This window comes from Centroberyx affinis, unplaced genomic scaffold (genome assembly GCF_046629955.1).
Source record: "Centroberyx affinis isolate AG114_WGS23_722 - 3 ecotype Tasmania unplaced genomic scaffold, CSIRO-AGI_Caff_v1 ptg003176l_1, whole genome shotgun sequence".
In the NCBI taxonomy this organism is placed as follows: domain Eukaryota; kingdom Metazoa; phylum Chordata; class Actinopteri; order Beryciformes; family Berycidae; genus Centroberyx; species Centroberyx affinis.
In genome coordinates, this window is record NW_027281225.1 from 15,928 (window position 1) to 27,919 (window position 11,992).

Here is an 11,992-nt window from a genome sequence, read left to right on the forward strand (position 1 = left end):
CTACAATACAGATAGTCATGGGATTCTGGACAAAATCATATCTGACAATAAAAAATATTCTCAGATTTGTGTTCAAGAGACAAAATCTCATCAAATGGGGGTCCGTGGCCCTAATGTGGACTAAAGTAGGGGTCCATGATATGAAAAAGGTTGAGAATCACTGCTCTGACCCTTATCATAACCAAATCTTAATTGTAATCGCAGGCCTAATGCAAATCCTAATCCTATACTAGTCCTTTGCTAAAGTGAGAACATCATCTTTCTATATGAGGATATTTGGTCTGCATAACAAGAGAAGCACACACATACACACACATGACCACACATTCCTGCAGTCAGTCTGTTCTCTCACAGCAGTATGCAAAACATGCCCCTTTAACCTCAGTCAACCCGGCTCGAGCACATTTCCCAGCATCCCCTCCAATACCTGTGGAGTTCATTTGAAAATCACAATCCTTCAAGCTGTCAGGACAGGCCGAAACTAAACCTTGACTGAATTCCCCCGTGTTCGGTTCAGTAAACAGACAATTCCAGTAAAGTGAGACGTTTATTGCAGTAACAGAAAAGAGACACCCAGATTTGCCCCTAATAAATGTACCACAGATTCCATTTAACTATCTTGCCAGCTGTAGGATACATGTGAACCCGGCCCAGCCCAATCTAGGATTAGTCAACAGCGTGTGCTTGTTCCCCCTGGCTCTCACGGAAAAACTGTGTACAGCCAACTGTGCTTACGGTGAATATAAAGAGAGTTTCTCTTCTCTCCTGCATAAAAGGTTGCGTCATTTTTCCCGTGCAGTGCGTTTTCTTGGAGGAGTCCCCCTGCGTAGGATAGTCCCATGACTCCCCCCACCCTCCCTCCCGTTTGGTGTGGAAAATCATGTCTCTGGTAGAGTGAGTGTTCGGGCCAAACCACCTCATCACTCAGCTTGCTTTGTTTATTAATTTTCACTTATTTCAACTGCATTTATATGCATATATTGTATTTTTTTGGTATATCTGGAACTGAGTTCTGTGTATTTCCTCCCTCTGACCCCTCTCCTCGCTCTGACTTTAACACATAATGTCTTTTATTTTCAATCAAAATAGGAATTTCATGACAGCTATCATTTAATAAAGTACATCTTAAGACAGTGATTCTCAACCTTTCTCATATCAAGGACCCCTAATTTAGTCCACATTAGAACCACAGACCCTCATTTGATGAGATTTTGTCAAATCTGAGAATATTTTTATTGTCAGATTTTGTCCAGAATTCCATGACTGTCTGTATTGTAGGTAGAGAGATAACAGAGAAACTATGATCAAAACAGTCATTCTTGTACATTCTCTAACTGTTTTAACTTCTTGTAAATGAAATAATGCTGAAGTTTAACAATACATCAATTTGCTGGGGACCCCTGGAACCCCCTCAAGGACCCCTGGTGGTCCCCGGACCCCACGTTGAGAACCACTGTCTTAAGACATATTGACATTTTAGTGTCTATTATAATTTATTTGATACATATTGATATGATACTTTTAATGACAGTAGTGATATCTGCATCAGATCCAGTGTATTTGAACTCAGAGGTGTAGACTGGTTGATTTGTTCAATGCGATGACAGCTATGTAAATCATTTCCCTAAAACAAGGCTGTGCATGTGATAATTTGAATTAAAACCACAGTTTCGTTGCATTTGTAATGTTTGTCATGTTGTAATTTTCCACTTATTTCAAACTGCATGTATTTTGCTGTTTGGAATATTTTCACAAGCCCTTCACAAGACAGGCAGAGAAAGAAGAAGGAAACCGAGAAAGGAGGGGAGAGGACGAGAGGCAGGAGAGGAATGGAGAGGGTACCACCCTGGTGAGCTCAGCGACCTTTGACCCCTAAATCACTCAGTTGTTTATTTTTCCTCTATTAGTCAAGACTTCCTCTCTGACCTGCTAGCCTCTATGCTCAGATCTGCAAAAGGGCTTTCAGGTGATGCTGAGGCCCTCTGGCGGCCATGTTGGCAGTCCTCAGCTCTTGGCAACAATGGTTGAGAACAACGCATTTCTAAATATACAACTTGTCTGTCTCAACACAACTGGTTCTGTACATAATGTCAGCTTGTTAACTAGCTAACCATAGTATCTGGTCAGCTAACCATCACTGTCTTGTTAACACATCTGATTTGCTAACATTAGCTACGTAGCTAGCAAGTGTTAGTAGTGGCTAGTAGTTGTATTACCATTAAAATCAATTGCTGTGCTAGATAACTAGTCTGCTTGCTAGTTAAAATCAGTGGTGGAAGAAGTACTCTGATCCTTTACTTAAGTAAAAGTACCAATACAGCAATGTAAAAATACTCCATTACAAGTAAAAGTCCTGCATGAAAAATCCTACTTAAATAAAAGTACATAAGTATTAGCAGCAAAATGTAGTTAAAGTATTAAAGTAAAAGTAGTGGTTTGGTCCCTCTGACTGATATTTTATTATATATGACATCATTAGATTATTAATACTGAAGCATCAGTGTGTAAGCAGCATGTTACTGTTGTAGCTGCTGGAGGTGGAGCTAGTTTGAACTACTTTATATACAGTTAGCTAGTTTAGTCCAGTGGTTCCCGACCTAGGGGTCGGGCCCCTCCAAAGGGTCACCCGATAAATCTGAGGGGTCGTGAGATGATTAATGGGAGAGGAAAGAAGAAAAAACAAAGTTCTGATACACAAATCTGTTTTCAGTTTTTGGACTTTTTCTCTAATCTTTGATTTTTGCTGAAATATTGGATCATTTGAACATTTATTGAAATGAAACCATGTGAGGTTTAGAGGGAAAAATCACTATTTGGTGGAGCTGTTAACAACTCATAGACATCTGAAATGTGACCCGACTACACACTGCTTTTTGTAAGACGTCAAAAGCCAAAAAGGTTGGAAACCACTGGTTTCATCTTTAACAATGTGTTGTATTTTAAAAGCTTGTTATATTATCCATTGTGTCAAATCTCCATCTGAAAAGTAACTAAAGCTGTCAAATAAATGTTGTGGAGTAGAAAGTACAATATTTCCCTCTGAAATGCAGTGGAGTGGAAGTATAAAGTAGCATCAAATGGTAATACTCAAGTAAAGTACAAGTATCTCAAAATTGTACTTAAGTACAGTACTTGAGTAAATGTACTTAGTTACTTTCCACCACTGGTTAAAATAAAACAGGGCCTGGGGAACCCTGATGGCTCAGCAGTTTAATGAAAAACCTTTTCTGTAACGACGGCTGAGTGCGCACTCTAACAACTTTCTCTCTGCCTTCGAAACACAAACGCTTTCTCTCCACCCACATAACCTCTAAATCATATCCCTGTTTCCTATTTCATTCCTTTCACCCCCTCCATTTCTCAGCTGGATTATTCACTCTGTTGCATAACTCTGTATTCTCCCTACTGTCTACCGCAGCAGCTCGCCCATCCTCTCTGTACCGGCTTTCATCTGCCTTCAGTCTCTTCTCTACTGTCATGTCGATCCGATGGACAACTCCGATGGGCAACTCCGATGGGCAACTCCGATGGGCAACTCCGATGGGCAACGGTGTTTCTAATGCGCTTCCTTTTACCGCAAATTTTGGAACATAATTTCCAGTCGTGTCTCACTTTGTTGGCTATATCTAGCAATGTTGCCCATCTGCATTGCTTAAGTAAAGTCCATTGGATCACCACCTATGTAAAACAATTCATTAGTTGTACATTCAACTGCAGGCAGAGGAGGTTATGGATCTGTCTATGTCACATGTGCTGTATTGGAAGCTGATTTGGAGGAATGATGCATCTTACCATTGAGGACTGACATTTGCAATATTACAATGATTGGCCTATGATGATAACAGTTACTGAAAATCAATGGTGGAAAGTAACTAAGTACATTTACTCAAGTACTGTACTTAAGTACAATTTTGAGATACTTGTACTTTACTTGAGTATTTCCATTTGATGCTACTTTATACTTCCACTCCACTACATTTCAGAGGGAAATATTGTACTTTCTACTCCACTACATTTATTTGACAGCTTTAGTTACTTTTCAGATGGAGATTTGACACAATGGATAATATAACAAGCTTTTAAAATACAACACATTGTTAAAAATGAAACCAGTGGTTTCCAACCTTTTTGGCTTTTGACGTCTTACAAAAAGCAGTGTGTAGTCGGGTCACATTTCAGATGTCTATGAGTTGTTAACAGCTCCACCAAATAGTGATTTTTCCCTCTAAACCTCACATGGTTTCATTTCAATAAATGTTCAAATGATCCAATATTTCAGCAAAAATCAAAGATTAGAGAAAAAGTCCAAAAACTGAAAAATGTGTGTATCAGAACTGTTTTTTCTTCTTTCCTCTCCCATTAGTCATCTCACGACCCCTCAGATTTATCGGGTGACCCTTTGGAGGGGCCCGAGCCCTAGGTTGGGAACCACTGGACTAAACTAGCTAACTGTATATAAAGTAGTTCAAACTAGCTCCACCTCCAGCAGCTACAACAGTAACATGCTGCTTACACACTGATGCTTCAGTATTAATAATCTAATGATGTCATATATAATAAAATATCAGTCAGAGGGACCAAACCACTTCTTTTACTTTAATACTTTAACTACATTTTGCTGCTAATACTTATGTACTTTTACTGAAGTAGGATTTTTCATGCAGGACTTTTACTTGTAATGGAGTATTTTTACATTGCTGTATTGGTACTTTTACTTCAGTAAAGGATCAGAGTACTTCTTCCACCACTGCACACTCACCTACACACACACAGTTAATCAGTAAATAAGCAGCATATTACTGATATTGGTTTTTTTTAAATGCCAGCCTTAATTCTGACCTTTGACCATTTAATCTGAAACATGAGCTCAAGAGTTGATTGTGTTTTCAGAGTTTCCGTGTTGTTGAATGAGCTTTATGTTCTTTTATAGGAGTATAAGTAGAGCTGGAGCATGGAATAACCTGGGAAAGAGAAGAAGAAGAGAAATGTTTTAAACAAAATGGAAAGCTGTTATGGGTCAGATGTCATCATGATGGTAAAGAGGTAAAGATGACTCAGATACTTGATGTTTTACGTTTAATGTCTTCTCCATGGCTGCATTCAGCATGATGAATGGCTCCAAAGGGCTTCTGAGTAGTCTGTTAGTCTGACTCACCGTAGCTAAGTATAGCCCTGGAGGACTGATGTATGTATGTGTGTGTGTGTGTGTGTGTGTGTGTGTGTGTGTGTCTGTGTGTGTGTGTGTGTGTGTGTGTGTGTGTGTGTACGTGACATATAACATATACGTTTTAGATAACTTATTACACACAGGAAATAACTTGAGCTCCACAATGGGAAGACGCAAAAAAATTATCAGCCCGTTGCAGCTGACACAAGCTGTGAAGCATGCAGCACACACACACACACACACACACACACACACACACACACACACACATCTGGAAATGTGTACTGTCTCACTCTTCCCAGAAGAGTGTTTGGGATTTTAACATGTGTTTTTTTTTTGTTTTTTTTCGATCAAAATGGAGATTCCATGGCGGCTATCCCATAATAAAGATATGACATACTGACTCATCCCGCTGTGGGTTGTTGAAGCCTGAAACCAATAATAATATTTTTTAGCATTTTTATTGATTTATATTTTTGATTTAAGCTGCTGAACTGATGTTTGTGCCAGTATTACATTTCTTTCTATTTGACCCTTTTCATGCTGAAAATTTCCCAAACCTGAATTTTAATTTTGTCAGGGTGGGAAAACAGTAGCAGCAGTAATCCCATTACTATAACTGGAGAGCGGTTTGTGTGTCCCACCATGGAGGAGAGGAGAGGAGAGGAGAGGAGAGGAGAGGAGAGGAGAGGAGAGGAGAGGAGAGGAGAGGAGAGGGGAGGGGAGGAGAGAGGAGAGGAGACAAAGGGGGAGAGGAGAGGAAAGGGGAGAGGAGAGGAGAGGAAGGGAGAGGAGGGGAGACAAGGAGAGGAGAGGAGACAAGGAGAGGAGGGGAGAGGAGGAGAGGAGACAAGGATAGGAGAGGAGAGGAGAAAGGAGAGGAGAGAGGAGACAAGGAGAGGAGAGGAGGAGAGGAAAGGAGAGGAGAGGAGGAAAGCAGGAGAGGAGATGAGGAGATGAGAGGAGAGGAGAGGAGAGGGGAGGAGAGGGGAGGGGAGGGGAGGGGAGGGGAGGGGAGAGGAGAGGAGACAAGGGGGGAGAGGAGAGGAAAGGGGAGTGGAGAGGAGAGGAGGGGAGACAAGGAGAGGAGGGGAGACAAGGAGAGGAGGAGAGAGGAGGAGAGGAGACAAGGAGAGGAGAGGAGAGGACAAGGAGAGGAGAGGAGACAAGAGGAGGAGAGGAGAGGAGAGGAGACAAGGAGAGGAGAGGAGGAGGTTATAAATTCTAGTATTAATAATTTCAGTGGAGAGTTTTAGTGTCCCATGGTCTACATGCTGTTTCAGAGGCTTTTCCACCTACTTCTAGAATCTACTGTATAAGTAGATTATATTTTAGTATTATAGCATCTGAGCCAGTGTGGTGCTGTGAGAGGCGGGCTGTCATTCCACTGACAGCCCTGCAGAGTGAACATAGCGTTCATTCCTAACGGTGACTGGCTCATTACCAAACACTGTATGCGGCCGCGGAGGAGGAAGCTGAGGTCGCCTGGTGGTCGCACCGATTAGTAAGAGGAACTAGCTCATGGAAAATGAAAGTTACACAGAAGGAGAAAATGGTAAAAATGAGTCAAAAGGCGGCAAAAAGAGAGACATGAATACTCTGTGGGGGGGGGGTTTTTTCGCATTTTTGTGCGAGTGTGTGTTCTTGTATTTCTGTACTTCTGAGCATCGATGATTTTAGGCTTTGCAAAAACGCAAAGGATATGAGGAGAGAGAGAGAGAGAGAGAGAGATAAATAACCACACGATGCCACATTTCCTCATAATATTGGAGTTTCTTTTCAAAGAGTGTAATCCATACTGCAGTTCTGACATTCAGTTTTTAAACTGTCTGATAGCTTATCTGAGGAATTCACAACATCAGCAAGGCAGTGAAGTGTACACTGGGCATGTGGTTCTCACATAATCAATCACGAGGCTTTTGTGTGTGTGAGGGCGTCAAGTGTTCTGTGCAATATCTCACACCTGTAAAAATCCTGCAAATGCATCTCCTCTCATCCCTTGGATGGTGTTAAAGGAATAGTTCACCCAAAAATGAAAATCCTGTCATCATCTACTCACCCTCATGCCAAATGAAACACAGGTGAAATTTGTTAGTCCATATAACACACAGGGAAGCTGCAGCACAGCTTGGTAGCAGCCTTCTCCAAAACAACTGAAGTCAATGGGGACCTGTTCTTTAGAGCTCCAAAACAAAAACAGTCAAACAATCACACTGTGAATAGAAAGACCTATACACCATTATTTGTTGCAAATCAATCAGCTGTAGTTAAGATTTGCACTAAATGATGGTGTAAATATACTGTAGGTCTTTTTGGAACTCTGAAGAACTGGTCCCCACTGACTTCAGTTGTTTTGGAGAAGGCTGCTATGGAGTTGTGCTGCAGCCTCCCTGTGTGTTATATGGACAAACTTCACCTGTGTTTCAACTGGCATGAGGGGGAGGAGATGATGACAGAATTTTCATTTTTGGCTGAACTATTCCTTTAACTGTGGCTTTCACCATTGCCAAAGCACTATCATGTTTATAGCTTTTAGTTTACAGCATTTTGGATAGTGCATCTGTCATTATCAACACCCATGTACAAAACCATACAGTAAATGAAGTCGTGCATACATTTCAATAAAGCTTTGGAACACAAAAACATGAAAAAATATGATTTCAAAGTCAAATATCTAATTTTCTTTGAAATGAAAATAACAAAATCAGCAATGAATTTGTTTTGCCAGCAAGTCTCGTCCATGTAGCTGGTGCCCAATGCAGCCATGTCCCAGCAGCCATAAAACTCCACTGTATTAAAAAAAAACGATTAAAACCCCGTCACAGAGCCATGCTGCTGCTCTGCAGCATATTTCATCATCATGATGCACCGGGCCGGACGACTTTTTCCTCAAACAACTTAATAAGCCGGCTATAAACACGTTTGCGATCTCAGGAAAGTAGTTCCATAGCACCGAAAATAGTCCCCAGTGTAATGAAGAATTTGTTCCCATTTGAATTTGATTTGGTAATAACTACAACAGCCTGACGTTTCATGGTAACAGTTAGGGATTTTTAAAATGTAAACTATGTCTTTGTGAGCTGAATTTCAAGGTTTTTACCTTACAATTGGAGCCAGTGACTTCCGGGTTGACGGCTAAAAGCGGTACGTGGGAAGTCAGAAAGTTACGGGAGGAGAGCGAACGCATGTCAATCAAGACCCTCCTCTATTTTCATCCGATTGTACAGCAGAGAAGAGAATGGCAGTTAAGCAGGGCGCGTTTCTGCTCAGAGCGCATCAAACTAGGATCATTTCCAACACGGAGAGCACCAGGCGCTGCCGCAAAAAAAAAGTTAGGGGACAAACGCAATGCGGCTGGAGCGCAAAAACAGTGCGCAAAACATTTAAAACGTTTCAAACTCACTGAAAACAAACAACAAAAAAGGCGTCTCCCACTGATAAAGCGCGTCCTGTCTGATATTAGAGGGCTAGTTTAGGATTAGGAGTTGGGTTTAGGATTAAGATTAGAATCAGGATATGGTTGAGGTTAGAGTTAGGGGTAAGGGAATGAATGTAGTCCATAAAGGCCCTCACAAGTAAGGCAAACATGTGTATGTGTGTGTGAGGGAGAGAGAGAGAGAGAAAGAGAGAGAGAGAGAGAGAGAGTGTGAGTTAAACTCCTATATAACAATCTTAAATCTCACATAAAGTAGCTACTGTAGTGGTTTCCCAGCAAAGTGATGAGTAGTTTTAGTTTTGTATTATTTTAGTTTATTAGATGTTATGCAGGATTGTGTAAGGATGGCCATTTTGCAATTATGCAATCCTGTGATTAATAACATACTGTATAAAGAAAAAAAATTCTCCAGATTAGTACCTGGCGCAAGATTTTCTCAGATAGCAGATTCCCTGGTTCCCAAAATTTTCCATATGAATTAGGGTTTGACCAATATGGGCGTTTGAAGGCAGATACCAATAATAACAATAATGAAAATACTAACATATGCAGTATGTATACATACCTACTGTGGAATCTGATCAAAATGTCTCATTACAATCAGTTCAAGATAAAGGCTTCCCATAGACAAACACTGTAATAATATGAATAATCTTTATTTATATGGCACTTTTCAAAGCTTTCAGTGCTTTACAAACAAAATAATATCACAAAGTGCTTCACAATCAAGAGAGATAAAAGAACAAAGGACAGAGGAATAGATCAGTGAGGTAAAAGTAATAAAAATATATAATAATAAAAAGGTTACATTAAGTTAAAGGGTTAGAGTTAGGACCGTTTTTCTAAAATTAAGCATTTAGGTTAAATACATTATAGACACTCAGACCTTTTCATTTTATATATACAGTATATATCTACCAAGGATAATAGGTCAATTGATTAAATATGATTTACTGAGATTTGCATTTCATTGCTTTGAGTACAAAAGTGAGTGTTGAGTTTTTTTTGTTGTTGTTTTTTCAATTTTGTGTTTTTACTCCCTTTGTGTTTATAATGTGTCTATTTTTATGGCTTTTAGTTCATTCTAATCTCTCTGTGCTTCTAATGTGTTCTTTTTTAATTGTAAAGCACTTTGTAACCGTGTTTTGAAAGGTGCTATATAAATAAAGATTATTATTATTATTATTATTATTATTATTATTATTATTAAAAGCACATTATGTTTTTCCAGATACAGGATAATGTGAAATGTAATCATTACAAAGATCTGCAAATCATTCCAAAACAGACACACCGCCAAAATGAGACACATACCACAGGATAAATCATGTGACTTATCAGAAACATCTTTAATTTTACTGGTGATATGGTATTTGTTGGAGCACGCGCTGTTCCAGTTCACTGCACGTGGGCTTAAAGCAGCGTCATGCTTAGTGACTGCTACGGGAATAGATATTTTTCATTTCATGTTTTCATTTTTTCATGTAGTGCTGCTTGTTGACTGACTGCCCGGGCGGTTGTGTACTGCCGCTTAGTGGTACGTTAATGTTACTGAATCTCTATTGTGGCGCATTCAAGCTAACGGCGATGCATTCAAGCCTCCTCGGCGTGATTCGCGATGCAAGGGTTTGGAAATGAACTGGAATAAATGAGCATATCACTTACAGTAAAAGTCACACGACCTATCCTCTTTATTAGACAATTATGTAAAGAGTTAATTTCAGCTGAGGTGTCAGCGGCGCCGTGGCTTAGTTGGTTAAAGCGCCTGTCTAGTAAACAGGAGATCCTGGGTTCGAATCCCAGCGGTGCCTTTTACGCCTCGATGGAACGTGGGGAGGTCAAAGGTAACCGTCAGTGTCATCACAATGGAGTTCCATCTGTTCAGGCGTTACATCTCGGCTCGTTTTAACATATCGTTTAACAAGGAAATTGGCGACATTACAGTAGGTAAAGTTGTCGAATCCTTTCACCGCAACATTGTTACATTTATTTTGTTCACGTGTTCACAAGTCACATGTTCACATGTTATTATGCTATTATGCTAATTTGTTCACGTGGGTCGCAGATAGAAATGAGTGGCAGCGTTATGAGACACAGAGGAACATTGTAACGGTAAAAGTAAATTTTGAAGACAAAAAAAAGCTGTGGAATTTGCTGTATAGGTCGGTTGGTCGTTATATATTGATATGAACTTAGTTTTCTTTCACCTCATCGATAGCACTGCATCTCAACTCACCTTTCCACGAGATGCTTAACTAAAGGATGGTTAGCTGTTAGCTACTTCAACGTCTTGTTTGTTGACTTTCCTGAACAAAAATTATAGTTGCCCATTCGCTGCGAGCAGGGTTCGAACCTGCGCGGGAAGATCCCATTGGATTTCAAGTCCAACGCCTTAACCACTCGGCCATCGCAGCTCCACGTATACTCACTGGAAACACAGTTTATATTCAAAATAACCGAAGAAAGTGTGTTATTCTTATGTTGTTTCAAGTGTTTTTTATGTTGTTTTGTAGCCGTTTTAACGTCAGACTCAGTAAAGAAAAGTGCAAGGAATTACCTATTTCAGTTTCACATCACAATTACCAATGAAAAACGATCAGTTAGGCCAGTGATTCTCAACCTTGTTCATATCATGGACCCCTAATCTAGTCCACATTAGAGCCGCAGACCCCGATTTGATGAGATTTTGTCTCTCAGGCCCAAATCTGAGAACATTTTTATTGTCAGATATGATTTTGTCCAGAATTCCATGACTATCTGTATTGTAGGTAGAGAGATAACAGAGAAACTATGATCAAAACAAGTCATTCTTCTACATTCTCTAATTGTGTTAACGTCTTGTAAATGAAATAATCCTGAAGTTTAACAATTCATCAGTTTGCTGGGGACCCCCTGGAACCCCCTCACGGACCCCTGGTGGTCCAGGGACCCCACGTTGAGAACCACTGAGTTAGGCTACTCTTGTTGTCACCGCCTAATATACAGTACATTTGAAAAATCAGATTATAGTTGCATTCTCTAAAAACCCGAGCCCATCCCGAGCTTGATTATATGAGAAATGGTAGAAAAGTTCTATCAATCAGTGATAGAAAGTAACAATAGGCAGATACAGGCATTTTATCTATATGAAATGTCACGGATTGTGATTTTAATCCCCAGATGTCTAAAGCAATTGTCACTTCTTTTTGTACTTTTTTTCAGCATAAGGGAAATGGGTAACGCTTTACTTTTTTCCTAGAAAGAAGGAGTTTCCTGGAAAGAACCATGAAATGATGTAGGCTAGTAGTTATATAGAAAATGTAAGCAATCTGGTAGAGTTGATAAGATCCTGTACATTTCTAAAAGAGTTTCCTCTGCTAAACTATTTATTTATTGGAAAAATAATAGGC

At 39.9% G+C, this 11,992-nt stretch overlaps 2 non-coding genes across 2 annotated transcripts; one reads left to right on the forward strand and one right to left on the reverse strand.

Annotated features, from left to right (window-relative positions):
• The first annotated feature begins 10,340 nt into the window (after positions 1 to 10,340).
• trnat-agu (transfer RNA threonine (anticodon AGU)) lies at positions 10,341 to 10,414 on the forward strand. Its single transcript has one exon. It is a non-coding gene; the product is annotated as a tRNA-Thr (tRNA).
• A 521-nt stretch (positions 10,415 to 10,935) lies between these two features.
• On the reverse strand, positions 10,936 to 11,017 carry trnas-uga (transfer RNA serine (anticodon UGA)). The gene has a single exon. It is a non-coding gene; the product is annotated as a tRNA-Ser (tRNA).
• Positions 11,018 to 11,992: the final 975 nt, after the last annotated feature.